This window comes from Bufo bufo, chromosome 1 (assembly GCF_905171765.1).
Source record: "Bufo bufo chromosome 1, aBufBuf1.1, whole genome shotgun sequence".
Classification (NCBI taxonomy): Eukaryota; Metazoa; Chordata; class Amphibia; order Anura; family Bufonidae; genus Bufo; species Bufo bufo.
In genome coordinates, this window is record NC_053389.1 from 252,484,446 (window position 1) to 252,507,354 (window position 22,909).

General features: G+C 44.5%; 1 protein-coding gene across 2 annotated transcripts in view; it reads left to right on the forward strand.

Annotated features, from left to right (window-relative positions):
- LOC121005778 (E3 ubiquitin/ISG15 ligase TRIM25-like) overlaps nt 1-22,909 on the forward strand; it is a 965,623-nt gene that overhangs the window by 15,576 nt on the left and 927,138 nt on the right. The window lies entirely within an intron of this gene.

Consider the following 22,909-nt stretch of genomic DNA (forward strand, 5'->3'; position numbering starts at 1 on the left):
CCCAATATCGGAACTGGCGGTCACAAGTAAGATATGCAATAATAACAATGCAGAAGTCTGGGTGCAGATGGATAAATCACCCTGCAGAAAGAGTAAGATTACTAGTTATCAGCACAGAAAGGAAGCAGCCATGTTGTTGTCTAAATTCATGAAGTTGTACAAAATGGCTTCCTCATATTTAGATGTCTGATCATCATTGAATTGTATGTTCACCTTCGAACACAATGTACATAAAAAGTTATTGTGTAAATTTTTATCCTGTACTGATTCTGAGTTAAATCTTGTATTATACTCCAGAGCTGCACTCACTATTCTGCTCCTGTAGTCACTGTACATACATTACATCCTGTATTATACCGCTGATGAAGTCAGGGTGTACATACATTACATTACTTATCTTGTACTGATCCTGAGTTACATCCTGTATTGTAGTTCAGAGCTGCACTCACTATTCTGCTGGTGAAGTTACTGTGTGCATTAATTATCCTGTACTGATCCTTTATGATTTCTGGTATCACACTCCAGAGCCACGCTCACAGTTCTTTTGGTTGTTAATAGAAACAGACAGTAAGCTTGTTGTCAAATACATTCCTAACAGTTTAGCTGGGGAGCACTTAGTTTTTCCTACGTCAAGTATCTGTTCATTGCCTAAGGTAAAGATGATATTCCCAAAATTGGAAGCACCAGAACAAGCTCTGTGTTAACCCTAAACAAGCAAGGGATACAGAGAGATTTCAGCTCTGAAGCCTCCAGAATTGCAAATATAGCTTTGTAGTATAATACAAGTTATATGTAACTCGGGATCAGTACAGGATAAGTAATGTATGTACACAGTGATTGCACCAGAAGGATTGTGAGTAGAGCTCTGGAGTATAATACAGGATGTAACTCAGGATCAGTACAGGATAGATAATGTATGTACACAGTGACTCCACCAGCAGAATAGAGAATGCGGCTCTGGAGTATAATACAGGATGTAACTCAGGATCAGTACAGGTTAATAATGCTATGTATGTACACATTGATTCCACCAGCAGAATAGTGATTACAGCTCTGGAGTGTAATAGAGGCTGTAACTCAGAATCAGTACAGAATAAGTAATTGTAGTGACCCAACTTTTTATGTAGATTGATACTATATATTAACTGATGGTCATGAGTGCAGATGCCTTTTAAATATTTGTAACTAATTTTATGACGAGAGAAGTCGAAGCTAACAAAAGTATAACCAAATATAACGGTTAATAGTTTGCACATAAACACTTTGATAACGCTTTCTGTGAGGCAGATTTTTAAAGAGATTGTCCCATTAAGACAACTATTTCCTATCCACATGATCTGACTGCTGGGGCCCCGCCGATCAAGAGGCCTGTTCACGCCTGCTTGAATGGAGCAGTGGCCACTAGTGTTAAACGAACTTGTGTTTTAAGTTTGGCGTACAAAGTTCGGGTTATCGAAGAATCCCGTTATGGATTCCACTACCACGGACCATAACGGAATTCTATGACGGCATACATACATAGACTTCTACTATGACTGAATGCAATACGGAATACCTCTTATAGGCTTCCATGGTGGATGCCGTCATAGAATTCCGTTATGGTCCGTGGTAACGGAATCCATAACGAGATTCTTTGATAACCCGAACCTTGTACGCCGAACTTAAAACACAAGTTCGCTCAACACTAGTGGCCACACATGCATGTTGTTGCTCTGTGGGGCTGCCGGAGAAAGCCAAACCCTTGTACAGAGTGCTATCTCTGGCAGTCCCATAGAGTCAACCCCTGCCGATCAGACACATGTCCCCTATCCTGTGGATAAGTTGTCTTTGTTGGACAAGCCCTTTAAGGCTACTTTAACAGTAGCAATAAAGCAATCCAGCAAGATGTTCCGGCAGAGGACTGGTGGCCATGCAGGACTATCTGGATATGCCGGATATGGAGAACTCTGGCATGCTGCCGGAACAGCCTGCTGGATTGCTTTAACGCCAGTGTGAAAAGGGGGTTGTACAGGAGTAGAAAAAAAAATATAAGTTTTTTCTTTTAGACAAAGCACTGCTGTCTTTCCATCTGGTGTATCTTATACTGCATCTCACCCCCATTCAAGTGAATGGGGGTGAGCTGTAATAACAGATAAAGCGCATGGACATTTGGACACTTGAATAAGGATCAGCAGCAATAACTGATACAGCCGATGGACAGGTGTGGGCACTCTTCCACAAAATAAAAAAATAATGTTTTTTCAGTCTTTTACAGCCCCTTTAAAACTGGTACGCAATGATTACAGGGAAGCAGCACTCCAAACATAATCGGCAAATGTTTCAGATTTCTATCACTTGCTGATCGGCTTTTTAACCCCTCCTGACAGTGAAAATGCTAAAGCGACCTGATGGATAAGACAACATTTTTTGTGATGAAGGCATTAATGATATCAAAAGGGTTGTATAACCAAAGGCAGCCAACCAGATGCTTAATATCAAGTTACGCTTGGTATCAGCAACTCTTCAGCTTATCTTTTGATGCAGGTATTGTGAAGTATGGGTGTAGCAGAGCTAAGGCTTCTTTCCCACTCCCATTCATAGTTCCAGCAGGCTGTTCTGGCAGAGAACAGCCTGGAGAGCTCTCTGGATCCTTCATGGATGGTTTTTGTTTGGCTGAATCCTGGCATATTTGCTGGGTAGCAGCTGAATCTCCACTGGACCCCATTATAGTCTATGGGACCGGCGGGTATTCCGGTAACATCCGGCAGTGCCGGACGCAGACAGCTGCAGCAGGCTGTTACAGCAGGGAACAGCCTGCCGCAGCTCTCTGGGTCTGGCATTGCTGGATATTACCGGAATGCCCGACTATAATGGGGTCCGGTGGAGATTTAGAAGTGTGAAACTAGCCTAAAAGGAACTGAATCTCAACTTGCAAGATACCAGGCTGAACTAGACGGACAGATGTCTTTTTTTCAGCCTTATAAACTATGATAACACACATCAGTGTTCTCTTGTGACAACAGCCGTTCAAAAGGTCACTTAACGTTTTTTGCCCATTGTTGACTAAACTTGTTAACACTTCATTTTAGTTCTGCTACACCTGTAGACAAAGGAGTAATAAGACAGGGCTGCTTTTAGAAATGGCACCACAGCAGTCCACAGGTTGTGTGCGATATTGCAGCTCAGCTCCCTCTGTTTCAGTAGAGCTGAGCTGTAAGAGCAGACACAACCCATGGACAAGTGTGGTACTGTCTCTTGAAAAATTTATGTTTTTCGAATCCTGGACAAACACATTAAACTGAAGGTCCACCCTTAAACACCATATATATTTAAAAATCTAAATAAATTCTGTGCTGATTAATTTTTAATATATCTTTATAGTGGTCACCGTTCCAAAAATCCTTTGTAAATAGTTAAAAGGGTTATCCCACAAATAAAAAATAAAAGAAATATCTGGAGTAATGCACACCAATATTTTAACTACATCAATGTAAAAAAAATAATTTACTCACCTCTCTGTAGCTCTGGTCTCTCCACTCTCTGTGGGTGAGCTGCAGCTTGCCCTATGTAGCATCAAGCACTTGCATCTCTAGGGAGTGCATTGCCGTCAGCTCTTGCTAAGCCTTCCCCCCCCCCCCCCCTCCAGAGCTGTGTTCTCCTGTTTTACTACCCCGCATAGAAAATAGTCCCTTGCACACAGCCCACAAATTCCTGTAAAGAATTGAACTATGATGAGCAATGCAATTTCCTTCTCCACTGTCTAGAGATAGATATAGCTATATATTTCAATGAATTTAGGTAGGGATGAATTTATTAAATGTGTCTGAGCCACTTCACTATGAGATCACTACAACACTGAGAGAAGAAAGAGAGCAGGGATACTATGGCCCATGTTACTCCACCACTGAATGCAGGAGGTGGACCAGAATGTTGGCCACAGGCGAAACGGCAGGGGGCTACCGGAGAGGAAAATGTAATTTACATACTAAACCCAACAATATTTTGATTGCATGTATCTTGTAGGATAACCCCTTAAATCAGGGATCAGCAACCTTTAGCACTCCAGCTGCTGTCAAACAACTCCCAGCATGCACACTTACATGACTGTTCTTGTAACTCCCATAAAAGTGAATAGAGGATTCTGGGAGTTGTAGTCTCAGAACAGTTGCAGTGTCTGAGGTTGTTGATCCCTCCTTTAAATGATCATATTCTGCCTGCATCTGTCACTAGAGGGAGCACCAGAGTGTATTACATATGGGTTATACCTTAAACTAAATACTAAAACAGTCCTTGTAGAGGTGGCTGCAGTCAAGACAGACTGTGGATTTGGAGTTCTACCTAAAAAAGCAGCTATGACCAAGATATATTAAGAAATGATTCAGCACAGAATATTGGACCCAAAAGTGAAATTGTATTAGAAGGTGGACAAAATTTTCCTTCTGTCCTCCTCCTTGGCCATCCATCAGTCCTGTGTGACGTTGCATCCACTGTAGAGCATGGTGGCATAATGTCCCTTGGTAGCCATTAGATGATGCCTTCATAATTTCTGTGGACCATTCACAGCTAGGCTTTCCCTTACTCGGGGAAAGGATTTAGTTCCCTGCCCTAGCCCTGTATGCGTTTGTTGGCACCCCATCAGGCATCCATTACCACCATCCCGCCCCTAGCTATACCCCTTCTATGGACACATCACTGTGGCCTAGGCTCCATAGTGGTTTAATACTAAACCCTTCCTTTTCCGGAGTTCATATATGCCAAGTCTTGAATCAATATTATTTATTGGTCCAAACTAGGCAATATTACCATTCAGGAGTCTAGGAAAGCTGGTTGACATTTGTAACGGTGCCCACCGATTTACCTGTATTGGCCTCTTGGCTACATCCCATGCAGTTATAATGACTTAAAGGTTATGTCCGCCTTAGCAATGATTTTTGCTCCAATAGTCTAAAAATCTTCTGTTTTGGGTCTAAAGCACGTACGCAGGCCTATGTGTTTCCATGATTACATACTACCAATGCACCTTGTTTAATCTGATCCAGTAGTCCGCCATTACTGCAGTCTTTTTTCTGCAGAAGAGGATATAACACTATACAGGGTTTGTATGTGGCCTGTGATCATGGAACACATACACTGCCTGTCCAAAAAAACAAAAAAGTCGCCACAAAAAAAGAAAAAGAAAAAAATTCTCAATGGGGATAAGGTCTGGACTCTGTGGTGGCCAATCCATGTGTGAATATGATGTCTCATGCTCCCAGAATCACTCTTTCACAATTTGAGCCCGATGAATCCTGGCATTGTCATCTTGGAATATGCCCGTGCCATTAGGGAAGAACAAATCCATTGATGGAATAACCTGGTCATTCAGTATGTTCAGGTAGTCAGCTGACCTCATTCTTGGAGCACATACTGATGCTGAACCTAGACCTGACCAACTGCAGCAACCCCAGATCATAGCGCCGCCCCCACAGGCTTGTACAGTAGGCACTAGGCATGATGGGTGCATCACTTCATCTGCCTCTCTTCTTACCCTGATGCCCCCATCACTCTGAAACAGGGTAAATCTGGACTCATCAGACCACATGACCTTCTTCCATTGCTCCAGAGTCCAATCTTTATGCTCCCTAGCAAATTTAAGCCTTTTTTTTTTTTTTCTGGTTTGCCTCATTGATTAGTTGTTTTCTTACAGCTACACAGCTGTTCAGTCCCAATCCCTTGAGTTCCCTTCGCATTGTGCGTGTGGAAATGCTCTTACTTTCACTATTAAACATAGCCCTGAGTTCTACTGTTGTTTTTCTTCAATTTTGATTTCACCAAACGTTTAAGTGATTGCCGATCACGATCATTCAGGATTTTTCCCCCGCTACATTTCTTCCTCGAATACGATGGGTCCCCACTATCCTTCCAGTTTTTAATAATGCGTTGGTCAGTTCTTAACCCAATTTTAGTAATTTCTGCAATCTCCTTAGATGTTTTCTCTGCTTGATGCATGCCAATGATTTGACATCTTTTCCACAGCCACGAGATGTGTCTTTCGACATGGTTGTTTAAGAAATTAGAAGCAACTCATTGCACCAGTTGGGGTTAAATAACTTGTTGCCAGCTGAAAGATAATCGCCCATGCAGTAATTATCCAATAGGAGGCTCAGAACTATTTACTTAGTTAAATCCAGGTGGCGACTTTTTTTTTTTTTTGGGACAGGCAGTGTAGATCTGCATAAAAGCTGCATACACAAAACGATAGGGCATTTTAAATCAAAGCTATTTGCTTCATTCCTTATTTTAGTTGCATTACAGCAAAAAACTGATTTCAAAAGTTTACATAACGTTTACTGTACATACTCTTTTAATTCCTTTTGTATGTAAGTTGCACACTTCTGTATAAGTTGCTATTATGTCCTTTCTGCTTACAATATGTATATATTGAAACTGTGTTCAAAGCCGTGTATATTTTTAGTGAATCAAAAGGACGGTTTATGATATACTGTGCATAATAGCAAGGATGTATGGGTCGGTGACCTCCAGTCTGCTGGGACTGCCCAGTCTGGAGATTCGTGCTCAGTTCTGTCTGAAACCACAAGGACCAAGTCTCTTAATGAACACTACTTACAGTCTACAGACACTGTGCCCAGCCGGGAACCACTGGAATAAAGACTGCATTTTATATATGTTGCTTGAAGGATTTGTAAAGATGATGAAGGAAAATGTTTTTGAATGCTAATTTAATGAATTAATATAATGGTATTAAAGGGAATCTATCATTAGAAGACTTTACCATGCACCTGTAGACTGGGGGTGGGGGTGAGGTGGTGTGATATTGAAAAAATCTCTAATTTACCTGCATAAATGAACTTAAAATGGATTTGTCCCCCTCTCCTGATATCTGTTATAGTACCTATGTGTGTTCCACATAAAGTAACAGTAATAGAGAATCTTTTCTTAGAACACCGTGTTGTGCTGTCCTTCCGTTATTCCTCTTGGAAATGTATGAATAAAGGGCCAACTGTCTCTTATGGACAAGAATATAACCACTATAATTCTGCTCCTATGAACAATGTTAAAAAAATAAAAAATAAAATACTGCCCCTATGTACAAGAATGTGTACTATTATACTGCTCTCTGTATTACAAGAACATACTATAATACTATGCACAGTAATGATTATAATACTATACACAAGAATAAAAAAACTACTATAACACTGCCTTCTACTTGCAAGAATATACCTACTATAATACTGCCCCATGTACAAGAATATACCTACTATAATACTGCCCCATGTACAAGAATATACCTACTATAATACTGCCCCATGTACAAGAATATAACTACTATAATACTGCCCCATGTACAAGAATATAACTACTATAATACTGCCCCATGTACAAGAATATAACTACTATAATACTGCCCCATGTACAAGAATATAACTACTATAATACTGCCCCATGTACAAGAATATAACTACTATAATACTGCCCCATGTACAAGAATATAACTACTATAATACTGCCCCCATGTACAAGAATATAACTACTATAATACTGCTCCTAAGTACAAGAATAAAACTACTATACGGAAAGGATACAATGAGCCTTTTTAATTTCTCTAACTGCTCTAGAAAGCTGAGCTCTGGCTGTTTTGGTTAATGAGGCCAATAAGCCTTATCCTGTACAACCCACACAATGGAGATATGTCTGTTTTTTTTTGTGGCCCATCCTAATATTACCCTGTATGTATCGGAATAGAACTACTATGAAATTGCCCCCTATGGTGGTAGAATGTGCATATCAGCCTGGACATGTTCTTTAAAGTTGATTGGTCGTATGGGTAAAGAATGGTAATGATAGATTTCCTTTATTTCCTGCCTCGGATGTGATCATTTCAGCTGAATGTTGATGTTGTTCCTGCTCAATTGTCTCATTTCTCTACCAGACCACTGCTGGTTCTGCACCAGAACTGTCTGAGCTGGTGTGGAGCACTTGTGGAAGTCTCTTTACTTTGTCGTATATTACAAAATATCACCTTCTGTCACAATTTGTAATTGAACTCATTTCCTCCATTTTTTTTTTTTTCTTGCTTTGTAAAAAACAAACAAAAAAACTGATGTTGTAAAGCCATCCATACAACTCTGGGGCCCCCTGCTGGTTACTGCCATACTATATAATATAGTATGATATATAATACTACACTACTGTGTGGCATTGCAGGAAATGTAGTGTTTATATACATGGCCAGGTATACGAAGTTAAAGTATACACTACTCACAAAAAGTTAGGGACATTTGGTTTTCAGGTGACATTTATGAAAAACATAAAAAGTTCACACTACAGTGATATTAGTGTATATCATGAAAGTAGGGCATTTAAGTAGAAGCAGGCAATGGTGATTTCCTCATCTCAAACAATTTATTGAAACAAAAGCCAACAGTGGTGGGTATATACCCCACAAAAATGTCGGTATATGAATAACTTGTCATGTGGTCTTGCTATTCACAAGTGAACTTATTGTCTGCTGAGGGATAGCATCACACTCTTCTTGAAGGATGGCCTTCAGGTCATTTAGGCTCTGGGGTACAGAGTTACGAACCTCTACACACAACGACTCAGCTGATCCCATAGGTTTTCAATGAGATTCAGGTCTGGAGAAAGTGCAGGCCACTCCATTTAAGGTCCCCCAGTCTCCAGCAGCAATTCCCTAATGATGCGACCTCGATAAGCTGGCGCATTGTCGTCCATGAAGATGAATTTAGGCCTGTGTTGTTCATGCAGAGGCACAATGACTAGATTAATGATTTTATTCAAGTAGTATGGGCTTGTCACTGTACCATTCACACAGTGTAGGGCAGTTCTGTATTGCCTACACTGTAACACCACCACCAGCAAAGGCTCGTCTGGTGACAACAGTGGCTCTCCCCTTCATGTCTCTAACATTGTTGGTGACCATCATTTCTGCTCAGCGTGAATTGACTTTCATCATTGAACAGCACTGAGGCCCACTGGTCCCTCGTCAAGCATAGATGCTCACTGGCCCAAGCAAGACAATGACACCTGTGCCTGGTGGTGTGGTCAGGTACCTTTTGCAGGTCATCTAGCACGCAGACCACGCTGATGTAAACAGCTTTGAATGGTCTGTCGTGACACTTGGGTGCCTCTCGTCTCCCTTAAACGTGCCTGGAGTTGTGAAGCATTCATCATCCGGTTCTGCAGGGCATTGTTCACAATGAAGTGGTCTTCAGTGTGGGATGTGGCCAAAGTATGTCCACTTCTATGCCTTTCTGACTCTTCCAGTCTCACTGTATCTCTCTTGCAACCTGTTGATGACACTCTGTGACACTCTAAGCTCAGTGGCCACTTCCGTCTGAGAACATCCTGCTTGAAGCCTCGCAATGGTGAGGTATTGTTGATAAATTTTTAGGTGTCGTCTTGATGTCAAAATGTGAACAGCATGATGAGGAGGACTGTTTAAATACCAATTGAACCAGGAAATGTATTGGGCGATTCATGGATCAAACACCTGTTGTGAATTTTGCTGTTAAGCTCCTTGTTAGAGGAAAGCAAGTTGTGCAAAAAGTACTGAAACAGTGAACAGTTGGACATGTGCATTCAAAAGTTTGGAGAAGGTTGCATTAAGTTCACCTGTAAAGGTTAGGCCCCTTTCAGACGAGCGAGTTTTCCCACGCGGGTGCAATGCGTGATGCAAATGCATTGTGCCCACACTGAATCCCGACCCATTCATTTCAATGGGTCTGTATGCATAAGCGTTGTTTTTCATGCATCACTTGTGCATTGCATTAAAATCGCAGCATGTTCTATATTCTGCATTTTTCACGCAACGCTGGCCCCATAGAAGTGAATGGGGCTGTGTGAAAATTGCATCTCGCGGATGAAATGCGTTTTTCACTGATGGTTACTAAGAGATGTTGTTTGTAAACCTTCAGTTTATCACACGCTTGAAAAACGCATCAATACGCATTTCACCCGCGCGATAAAAACAACCACTGAACGCAATCGCATACAAAACTGACTGATCCCTAACTTTTTGTGAGTAGTGTGTGTGTGTGTGTATATATATATATATATATATATATATATATATATATATACCCCTGTTAAAATGTCAGGTTTCTGTGATGTAAAAAATGAGACAAAGATAAATCATTTCAGAACCTTTTCCACCTTTTAATCTGACCTATAAACTGTACAACTCAATTGAAAAGCAAACAAATCTTTTAGGTAGAGGGAAGAAAAAATATAAAAATAAAATTAATATGGTTGCATAAGTGTGCACACCCTTAAAGTAACACTTTGTTGAAGTACCTTTTGATTTATTACAGCACTCAGTCTTTTTAGGTATGAGTCTATCAGCATGGCACATTTTGACTTGGCAAGATTTGCTCACTCTTCTTTGCAAAAACACTCTAAATCTGTCAGATTGCGAGGGCATCTCCTGAGCACAGCCCTCTTCAGATCACCCCACAAATTTTCAATCAGATTCAGGTCTGGGCTCTGGCTGGACCATTTCAAAACTTTAATCTTCTTCTGGTGAAGCCATTCCTTTGTTGATTTGGATGTATGCTTTGGGTCGTTGTCATGCTGAAAGATGAAGTTCCTCTTCATGGTCATCTTTCTAGCAGAAGCCTGAAGGTTTTGTGCCAATATTGACTGGTATTTGGAACTGTTCATAATTCCCTCTAGCTTAACTAAGACCCCAGTTCCAGCTGAAGAAAAACAGTCCCTTGGCATGATGCTGCCACCACCATGCTTCGCTGTGGGGATGGTGTTCTTTTGGTGATGTGCAGTTTGGGCCAAAAAGTTCAACCTTGGTTTCATCAGACCATAACACCTTTTCCCACATGCTTTTGTGAGACTTCAGATGTGTTTTTGCAAAATGTAGCCTGGCTTGGATGTTTTTCTTTGTAAGAAAAGGTTTTCGTCCTGCCACTCTACCCCATAGCCCAGACATATGAAGAATACGGGAGATTGTTGTCACATGTGCCACACAGCCAGTACTTGCCAGATATTCCTGCAGCTCCTTTAATGTGGCTGTAGGCCTCTTGGTAGCCCCCCAGACCAGTTTTCTTCTCGTCTTTTCCTCATTTGGAGGGACGTCCAGTTCTTGGTAATGTCACTGTTGTGCCATATTTTCTCCACTTGATGATGACTGTCTTCACTGTGTTCCATTGTATATCTAATGCCTTGGAAATTCTTTTATGCCCTTCTCCTGACTGATACCTTTTAACAATGAGATCCCTCTGATGCTTTGGAATCTCTCTGTGTGGACCATGGCTTTTGTTGTGGGATGTGACTAATCGTTAATTTCTAACGATAATTTGTTTTCCCTTAGTCCTAACAGTGGCACAGATGGGGTATTCTGCCCCTGTGGACTGGTTAGGACAGGTGGAAGTTTAATGAACAAATAAAAAAAAAACACCGGCATGCACACGCCCTCCCTGCCCACAATAAAGAGGGGTGTGACCCTCCAAAGGATGTGTAATTACAAGTAGACAAACATAATCATAATAACATAGGGGGGGAAATTTGTGTGCCACTGTTAGGACTAAGGGAAAACAAATTATCGTTAGAAATTAACGATTCCCTTACGTCCTAACCAGTGGCACAGATGGGGATTTAGCAAGTAGAAACCCCCATGGGAGGGTCCTCATGCCTGGCGGAAGATAACACTGTCCGGCCAAATGAGGAATAACTATGTATTCTGGTATCCACTCTATAGTGTGAGATAAAAGTGGAGTGAGAACTCCAAGAAGCTGACTTACAGATCACATCCAATGGGATCGAGCTTCTCTCTGCAAAAGAAGTGGCCACTGCTCGAGTAGAGTGGGCCCTTACAAATTCAGGGGGCTCCGAACCCTGAGACATATAAGACTCCCGAATTGCCTCTTTAATCCAACGACTGATGGAGGGCTTAGAGGCTTTCCTCCCCTTATGGGTACCGGAAAAAAGGATAAGGAGGTTTTCATCCTTCCTAAATACCTTGGAGCGTTCCAGGTAAATCCTAAGACATCTCGCAATATCGAGGGTATGGAGCCCTCTTTCCTCAGAGGAGGGGGGTGGAGCCAAAGTTGGTAGGGAGATCACCTGATTAATATTGTCAAAGGAAGGAACCTTTGGGATGAAGGTAGGTAAAAATTTTAGAAGTACCCGATCCTGTAGGAACTTTGTATATGGCTCAAAGGCAGAAAAAGCCTGGAGTTCCCCAACTCGCTTTGCAGAGGTAACAGCTAACAAGAAGGTGATCTTCCAGGTCAGGAACCTGAATCCCGCCTCCTCTAGGGGCTCAAAGGGGGGAGATGATAACCCCCTGAGCACGACCGACAAATCCCAGGCCGGGATAGGTCTGATTACTGTAGGCTTTAATCTTGAGGCTCCCTTCAGGAATCTCTTGATAAGGGGGTCTTGAGAAATAGCTCTGTTGAGACAAGCAGAGATAGCTGAAATCTGCACTTTAAGGGTAGCTGGTGATAGCCCCCTGTCCAGACCGTCCTGAAGAAATTGGAGGATCATCGGGATGGAAGCTTCAGCGGATCTTTGCTGATGTCTTGTACACCAGGATGAAAAGATCTTCCAGATTCTGGAGTAGGCTTTATTAGTAGCTTCTGATCTGGAGTGCTCCAGGGTTCTCAAGACAGACCCCGATAGCCCTTCTATCCCTGGAAGGGACTGATCAACCTCCAGGCCGTCAGGTTGAACATTTGAGGAGACCTGGGTGCCCCCCCGACACCAGTACTCTCTCTGGGGGAAGCCTCAGAAATTGACCCCGACTCATCTGTAAGAGTTGGGTAAACCAAGCTCTTTTCGGCCAGTATGGGATAATGGCGATAACTGACGCTTGGTCCTGCCTGATCTTCATCAAGACCCGGTATCAAGGAAATTGGAGGGAAGATGTAGGCCAGCCTGAACCTCCATGGGATTGACAGTGCATCTATTGCCACCGGGTTGTCCTCCCTGTAAAGGGAGCAATACTTCTCCACCTTGGTGTTGAACCTCGTTGCCATGAGATCGATCTCTGGCATGCCCCACCTGAGCGTTATCTCCTTGAAGACCTCTGGATGGAGTGACCATTCTCCGGTTGGAAGACCTCGGCTCAGACGATCCGCAATCACATTGTGAACTCCGCGAATGTGAACGGCTGATAAGTGGGTGAGGTTCAGTTCTGCCCAATCCAAAATCACACCTATCTCTCTCAGGAGACTTTGTGACCTCGTGCCTCCCTGCTTGTTGATATACAGTACAGCGGTCATGCTGTCTCACTGTACCTTTACTGCTTTCCCTCGAATGATGGGAGCAAAATGAAGAAGAGCTAGTCTGATTGCTCTGATCTCCAGGAGATTCGATGACAATAACCTCTCCTGAGGTGTCCAAGTTCCCTGGACTGTCTTGTCCTGAAGATGCGCACCCCAGCCTACTAGGGATGCGTCTGAAGTAAGTATGATCCAAGAGGGTTGGATCAGGGACTTGCCGTCCGTGAGGTGGGACCACCACCTCAGAGAGGATCAGACTTTGTAAGGCAGGGAGAGCACGGAATTGAGTCCCACCGGACTGTGATTCCACTTGGCTAATACCTCCGACTGAAGCGGACGTAGGTGCCATAATGCCCAAGGTACCGCCTCTGCGGTTGAAGACATTAGTCCCAACATCCTCATCCACGTTCGAATCGTTACCTGTTTTGGTACAGAGAGAGAACGGGCTGTTTGTTGCACGGATTGCCTTCTTTCGGGAGTGAGATGAATTGTCATCCTGATTGAATCCACCATGAACCCCAGGAACCTTACCGAGGTGGCTGGTTGAAGTTGGGATTTGTCCCAATTGATTATCCATCCTAACTGATGTAGGAATGTAACAGCCTGTTGGATGTGTTGGGACAGGATCGCTTGGGAAGGAGCTCTGAGGAGCCAGTCGTCCAGGTATGGAACTATGCTCAGGCCCTGAAGCCTTAGAGCGGCCACCACAGAGACCACTACTTTGGTGAAAGTGTGTGGGGCTGAAGAAATTCCAAATGGGAGGGCCACAAACTGAAAATGTTTTAGGACCCCCCCAATGTTTATCGCGATCCTTAAGAATCTTCTGGACCCAGGATGGATGGGAATATGGAGATAAGCATCCTTGAGGTCTAAGGTTGCCAAGAAATCTCCCGGCATAAGAAGATTGGTCACTGACTGGATAGTTTCCATACGGAACTTCTTTTGTTTTATGAAACGGTTGAAGAACCTCAGATCTATAATCATCCTCCAACCTCCGGTATTCTTGGGTACCAGGAAAACTGGGGAGTAGATACCTGTTCCCCTCTCTTGGAGAGGAACCTCCTCTAAGGCCCCCTTCTGGAAGTATTCTAGCACGTAGCTTTCTAGAATCTTCTGTTTGTTGCTGGGAAGAAGCCTTGTCTGAACAAACTTGTCCAGAGGCAAACTGCTCAAGTCTACAAGGTAGCCATGTGAAATTACACGCAGGACCCAACTGTCCTGGATATGATCCTGCCAACAAGGTAGAAAGTGCTGTAGGCGGCCGCCTACGGGAATGTGGGGAGAAGGGAGCCCGAGATCTCCAGTCAGGCCGGCTAAATACCAAGAGCCTCGAGGAGGCCCGCAATCAGAGCGCCGAGGACTTCTTGGGGGGTCTAGAACCCCGAGAGGATCTTCCTCCTCTACGGGAACCCCAATTCCTCTGGGGTCTGGGTTGCGGTTCCGCTCTGGAACTATACCCCCTGCCCCGACCACGAAAGGACTGCTGGGGAAGGGACTTGCCCTTCTTGTCCGACAGCCCCTCCATTATGTGGTCAAGCTCTGCACCAAAGAGTTTGCTGGGTTCATATGCCATGGCACAGAGGTTATGTTTTGAGGCCGTATCGGCCTTCCAAGGTTTCAACCAAAGCGGACGCCTGCCCGCGGTTGAAAGAGCCATGGTCTTGGATGCCAACTTCAGTTGTTGTGGAGCTGCGTCACACAAGAAGTCAATGGCTAGGCTGGCCGTCTTGCATGAGGCTAGAATGTCGTCCCTAGAGACCCCTTGGTCCAGGTCAGACTGGATCTGCGAAAATCTAGATCTTAGAAAATTCGCCACTTCGGACGAGGAAATTGCGACAGAGGCGGAAGCGGAGGCCGAGGAGTAAGTGCGCCTAAGGGCGCAGTCCGCCTTCCGGTCCATTGGGTCTAGAAAACTTGACCCGTCGTCTGAAGGGATCAGGGTCCTTCTGGATAACTTTACTATAGCCATGTCCACTTTAGGGACAGGCCCCCAGGACGATACCTGATCCTCTTTAACCGGGAACACCGCCTTGAACCTTTTGGTCAACACTGGACCTTTCTCTGGCTTTCTCCACTCTGTTTTCATCAGAGATAGGATAGAATCATCCGCTTTAAAGGCCCTAGGCCCCCTAGAGGCAGAGGATGAGGCTTCCCCCGGATCAACGTCCTGGTCCCCCGACCGGACGGATTTTAATAGTCGCTGGGCCTTCTCCAGCGGGAAAAAATATGCGAAACCATCCTCCTCATCCGAGGAGGAAGAGGCTGAACCCTCTCTCGCCTCCTGAGCCCCTGAGACCTCCAAAGCACGATTGGGGGAGGAGGGACGATGACGCTTGGAGACCAGGGCACTCTTCAATTCTTGTATGGAGGCGTTGACCTGGGACATGTTGGACTCCATGTACCCCTTCACCCAGTCGACCACGTCGTGGACAGATGGCTCCAGCGGGGGGAGGGTCTTGGCCCTGCAGGATGGGCACCGGGAGAAATCGTAAGAGTCCTCCAGGACAATCTGACAGTCATGGCACTGCAGGTGGCGCCTCTTGCCCGCGGACTTCCTGCCGGGCTCTCGCTCACCGTCACCGGTAGACGACATGGCTGAAAATTAAAATAGAGATGAATTTAGCAAAATTCAAGAAGACAAGGCTTAATCGCAAGCTTTAGGATCTTTACCCAGAAGATCCTAGCAAGCTCAATATAAACAGCACAAAGAAGAATTTTCAGCACAGAGGTAACAACACTCTAGCACCAAACCACACTCAAGGTTGACAGCAAGCTGCGCTCCAGGAGACTGAACCTGGAGCTTCATCCAGTTTAAATAGGGTTGTTGGCGCCAAAAGAGAAAGCCCCGCCCACAAGGGGGCGGGGTAAGCCTCTGAGTTTATATCTTTGAACTAAAAGACGAACAAAAAGAAATAACTTTATATTGTGGACCTAGAGAGGGCCCTGAAAACATTAAAAGGCCTCCCACGGCCCTATAATATGAAAATACACCTCCGGCCGATGCCCGATCGGCCGGAGCGAAAACCCGGAAGTGACGTCACTTCCGCAGGATGGCGGCGCCCAGCAGGACATGTGGGACGCAGCCACCGCCACTCCAGCACGGAAAAGGAGGTAAGCCCCACAGTAGCAGGGCTCTCTGCAAGGGAGGCAACCAGCGGCATAACCGGAGGACCCCCTCCGCCGCATCGGAGGAGCGGAGCAGTTCCCAAGGGAACATGTAAACCCTTATGGGATTCAAAATAGAATAAAAAGGGGGGAAAAAACAACACTCTCTCCACCGAGGGATGGAGGAGTGCACCACCCGTCCCGTCCTGTCCGCAGGACAGAAAAAAACACATCCTTTGGAGGGTCACACCCCTCTTTATTGGGGGCAGGGAGGGCGTGTGCATGCCGGTGTTTTTTTTTTTTTTGTTCATTAAACTTCCACCTGTCCTAACCAGTCCACAGGGGCAGAATACCCCATCTGTGCCACTGGTTAGGACGTAAGGGAAGGCTACTTTTACACTGGTGTTTCTGGGTCCGCTTGTGAGATCCGTTTCAGGGCTCTCACAAGCGGCCCAAAACGGATCAGTTCAGCCCCAATGCATTCTGAATGGATAAGGATCCGTTCAGAATGCATCAATTTGGCTGCATTTGGTCTCCGTTGCGCTTTCGAGGCGGCCACTAAAACACAGCTTGCAGCGTTTTGGTGTCCGCCTGACTATGCGGAGCCAAACCGATCCGTCCTGACTTACAATGTAAGGCCTCAAGCACACAACCGGTTTTTTTTTTGCGGTCCGCAAAAACGGGGTCCGTAGGTCCGTGTCGTCTTTTCTTCCGTGGGTCTTCCTTGATTTTTGGAGGATCCACAGACATGAAGGAAAAAGTTGTTTTGGTGTCCGCCTGGCCATGCGGAGCCAAACGGATCCGTCCTGACTTACAATGCAAGTCAATGGGGACGGATCCGTTTGACGTTGACACAATATGGTGCAATTGCAAACTGATCCGTCCCCCATTGACTTTCAATGTAAAGTCAGGAGTCCCTATTATACCAGTTTTCTCCAATCCGATGGTATATTTTAACTTGAAGCGTCCCCATCACCATGGGAACGCCTCTATGTTAGAATATACCATCGGATTTGAGTTAGATCGTGAAAACTCATATCCGACAGTATATTCTAACACAGAGGCGTTCCCATAGTGATGGGGACGCTTCAAGTTAGAATATACTACGAACTGTGTACATGACTGCTGCCTGGCAGCACCCGATATCTTACAGGGGGCTGTGATCCGCACAATTAACCCCTCGGGTGCCGCACCTGAGGGGTTAATTGTGCTTATCATAGCCCCCTGTAAGAGATCAGGTGCTGCCAGGCAGGAGGGGGCACACCCTCCTCCCTCCCCAGTTTTAAATTCATTGGTGGCCAGTGGGCCCCCCCCTCCCTCCCCTGTATTACTGTACATTCATTGGTGGCCAGTGGGCCCCCCCTCCCTCCCCTGTATTACTGTACATTCATTGGTGGCCAGTGGGCCCCCCCTCCCTCCCCCTCCTAATTAAAATCCCCCCCCATCATTGGTGGAAGTTTAATCGCTGGGACTCCGATCGGTAACCATGGCAACCAGGACGCTACTGCAGTCCTGGTTGCCATGGTTACTTAGCAATTTTAGAAGCATTATACTTACCTTCGCTGTCTGTGACCGGCCGGGCGCTCCTTCTACTGGTAAGTGAAAGGTCTGTGCGGCGCATTGCTTATAGCACAGACCTGTCACTTACCAGTAGGAGGAGCGCCCGGCCGGTCACAGACATCGCAGGTAAGTATAATGCTTCTAAAAATTGCTAAGTAACCATGGCAACCAGGACTGCAGTGGTGTCCTGGTTGCCATGGTTACCGATCGGAGCCCCAGCAATTAAACTGGGACTCCGATCGGAACTCTCCGCTGCCATCAATGATGGGGGGGCCCACTGGCCACCAATGAATTTAAAACTGGGGAGGGAGGGGGGTGTGCCCCCTCCTGCCTGGCAGCACCTGATCTCTTACAGGGGGCTATGATACACACAATTAACCCCTCAGGTGCGGCACCTGAGGGGTTAATTGTGCGGATCACAGCCCCCTGTAAGAGATCGGGTGCTGCCAGGCAGCAGTCATGTACACAGTTCTTAGTATATTCTAACTTGAAGCGTCCCCATCACTATGGGAACGCCTCTGTGTTAGAATATACTGTCGGATCTGAAGTGAAAACTCAGCTCTGAAAAAGCTTTTATGCAGACGGATCGCAGATCACGGACGCGGATGCCAATCTAGTGTGCATCCGTGTTTTTTCACGGACCCATTGACTTGAATGGTTCCGTGAACCGTTGTCCGTCAAAAAAATAGGACAGGTCATATTTTTTTGACGGACAGGAAACACGGATCACGGCCGCGGATGAACAACGGTGCATTTTCCGAGTTTTCAACTGACCCATTGAAAGTCAATTGGTCCGCAGAAAACTGAACAACGGCCACGGATGCACACAACGGTCGTGTGCATGAGGCCTAAGTCAATAGGGACAGATCCGTTTTTCACAGACACAATATGGTGCAATCGAAAACAGATCCATTCCCCATTGACTTTCAATGTAAGTCAAGACAGATCCGTTTTGAGTTAGACTTTTTTTAAAATAAATAATGCAAACTGATCCGTTATAAACGAATACAAGCGTTTGCATTATCAGTGCGGATCAGTCTGTGCAGATACAAGACTGATCCGCACAGAACGCCAGTGTGAAAGTGACCTAAGAAAATTTCAGGAAAGACCACCTAGAGCAGCTGAACTTTATTTGGGGTTAATCAGAGGCACTTTAAATGATGGCAGGTGTATGCTGACTCCTATTTAACATGATTTTGAAAGTGATTGCTTAATTCTGAACACAGCTACATCCCCAGTTATAAGAGCGTGTGCACACTTATGCAACCACATTATTAATATTTTTTTGTTTTATTCCCTCCACCTAAAAGATTTCAGTTTTTTAATTGAGTTGTACAGTTTATAGGTCACATTAAAGGTGGAAAAAGTTCTGAAATGATTTATCTTTGTCATTTTTTTACATCACAGAAACCTGACATTTTAACAGGGATGTGTAGACTTTTTATATCCACTGTACATATATATATAATTTCTTTCTTTCTTAGAATGCAATGCAGAAGATCAGTGTCTTAGAATGCTTTAGCTAAGTCCTGGTACCACTCAGCAAAATTCTGATTGCAGCTCTGGGTGTGACTGGAATACTGTATAATATATGATGTAAGTTGAGAAGTAGGAAAGTAAATTTACTCAAGCCATTTTTTTTTTTATATAAAATTAGGGAGAAATACATAACTGTCTCTGGGACATGTTTCATCTGTATCTTTTGTGACCAAAATCGGAATGGATCCAAGTACACTTTTGCTTTATAGGCATCTATACCTTCCTCCACTGGGATCTGTCCCTGTTGTCAGGAAAGTGGTGGATTGGACTTAATATACAGAAATTATGCCTAGACAGCCAGCAGTCATGCACTGCCCCCCAACTCCCTGTGCTTGGAAGAACAGTATCAGTAATTAGTTACTGCTTTTTTTTAAGCTATAAAGAATTAAAACACTAAAAGGGAGATTTATCAATACTAGTGTAAAGGAAAACTGGCTAAGTTGCCTAGAGCAACCAATCAGATTCCAACTTTCATTTTCTAAAGAAGCTGATTGGAAAGTGAAATCTGATTGGTTGTTATGGGCAACTAAACCAGTTATATACAAAAGTTGCAGAATTCTCATTCTACTGCGATTAAAGTGACACACACTTAAGAATCATTAGAAATTATTCCCGATCTCTCGGGTCAACCAGTGATGGAAGAATTCTATTTCTTAAGGTGGATTTAGACAGGCCGATTGTCGGGAAGGAAGCGTTCCTTCCCGACAGTCGGCTGCTCGTTCAGTGAAGGAGACGGCTGCATTTACATGGAGCGATCTCCTTCATTGCGAGAGGATTCTCATACAAAATCATGGAATCTGAGCAGCAGATCGCTGTTTAGACCACACATCTGCTGCCCAGAAGCCATGAATGATCGGGTGATCGACTGCACATTTAGATGGCCAGATGATTGGGAACGGTCGCTCCGAATAGTCTGGACAATTATTGGTGCATCTAAATGCATCTACAGTACTCACATCCTCGTGGAGGAAGGGCTTATCACATGGTTTATGGTAACCAGCTAGATGACTATTCTATTTACTAGAATGGCCGCCATTCATTAGATAACTGCTGAGTTCATAGACGACTCATAATGTGGGAGAAAAGGAGGATGTACGCAGTGCTCCACAGGTAACATAGTGGGGATCCCCAGCATTCGGGAGGGGGGGTTGTTCTACATTGGCCAATCCCTTTAATCCCATTTTGGCACATTTTTATTTATCTCAGGACCACCTATATTATATCTCTGATTGTGGAACTAGTCTAAAGAAACTAATGTAAAAAAAAAAAAAAAAAAAAAGGTCTCTGAGGGTCCATTCACACGTCCGTAAGTGTTTTGCGCATCCGCATTCCGCACATTGCCAGCAATTGCGGACACGAATAGGACATGTTCTATTTTTTTGCGGAAATGGAAGAACGGATGCAGAAGTGCGGATCCGGACAGCACATTCCATCCCCATTGAAAATAAATGGGTCTGCACCTGTTCCGCAAAATTGTGGAATGGATGCGGACCCATTTTGCGGACGTGTGAATGGACCCTAACTATATGTTTGTATAGTAATCCTGAGCCACCATCGCTCATTCTGCAGAGATTACTATTACTGTATTAACCTATAAACTGAAGATTTTAAAGGAACAGCACCATCTGCTGGTTAGATTACAGAAGTTCCTTTTTCCAACCTGTGATTAGAAATGATGGAGGAGGCATGTCCCTGTGCAGATCTGATACAGGATCTAACCAGCAGCCACTCGGCAATGCAGGCAGTAATATACTGTGTAACCAATAAACCCACACTGAGTCCAACACTTGCCATCTTCTTACCAGTTACTCCATGGACTGAGCACTGGTGCCCCTTTAACCATATTTATGGGATGTCAAGGCTCAGGCTGCTTTAACTTCCATCTTCTGAAATGAGATATTGCTGAATCCCACCAAGTCTGAGAATAAAGGGGGGCACAGGAGTAAAGCACAGTGAATACCTGGCTACCTGCAGCACGGCTCCTGCCAGAGGAGCGAGTTTCACCCTCATACCAATGATCTGTAATCTGTGACTCGCCAGCTTTTGTGGAACTACACGTTAGGAGGTATAGTTCCACAAAAGCTAGAGAAACACAGTTGGCAGACCACTGATCAACACATAAATATCAGCATTGAACCCAGTCACTAAATACTATGTAGAGACAGAACGCACGCTCACTCCTTCACTTTAATGTTAAGTGTGCCTACAGCATCACAGACTGAATGTCCATGTATAGATCAGGACTAGTTGTATACAGTATGCCATGTTACAGGAATTCTCCTGTCATATGTCCACTGCTAGCCGTACCTACAGTGGACGTGTGAGCATTAGAACAGGACCATGGAGCAATGGGGGAAGGCAGGCTGGTCTGATATACCACCTTTTCTTTTATATCACATGGAATGCCAGGTATGAGATGGCAGAAAGATTCAATATGGGCAGAAAGGAAATTCGGCAGTGAGATACTCTGTAATGATCTGCAGGGAAACCTTGGGTTCTGGTGTTCATGAGGATATTCCCTACCAAAACATTGTTGTAGACCCAGTGCACTCCTTTATGGTAGTGGTATTCCCTAATTGCCGAGGCCTCTTTCAGCAGGATAATGCGCTCTGCCACAATTGAAAAATTGATCAAGAATTGTTTGAGGAACATGACAGAGTGCAAGGCGTTGACCATAAAAATCTCCAGATCTCAATCCCATCAAGCATCCATGGAATGTGCTGGAAAAAGGAGTCCGATGCATGGAGGCTCCACCTCAGCAGGATCTGCTGCCAGATACCGCAGGCTACCTTCAGTGGTCTTATGGAGTCCATGCCACTGGGTCATAACTCTTTTGGTGGCATATAGGGTACCTACGCCATATCAGACAGATAGATTTAAAGGTGGTGTTCCATCTGGGACATTTATGGCATGTCACTAGGATATGCCACAAATGTCATTAAGGTGTGGGTCCCACCTCTGGAACCCATCTGCCATTCATTACCATGAGACTTCTGAATATAGCTGAGAGGACTCATACTGTAGGAGAGAGAGAGGAAGAGAAGGCCGCCATTGGCTCTTCGTTCACTTCAGTGCCTGTTTTTGAGACGTTAACAGGTCTTAGAGGTGGGACCTACACCTTAATGACATTTATAGTATACACTAGTGGTGTACTATTAATGTCCCAGACGGGCAAGCCCTTTGATGTTATGGCTGGGGTGTGTAAGTGTATACATATTGCCTTAAAATGAATGGCACTTTAAAATAAATAATACAATTTAATTTTCAGAATGATCACTAGAACATAGTATAATATAGGGGCAGCAATGCTCAGTCACAGCCTCCCTGGTTGTAGGTAAAGGGGAAGAATGGGTGTCAATCTATATTCAGTCATGGAGCTTTCTGTTGCAGAGGTCATCATCTATTATTCCCCGTTATCAGCCATTTGAGGCTAGGAAGATGCTGACTTTAGTGTTCAAAGGGATAGT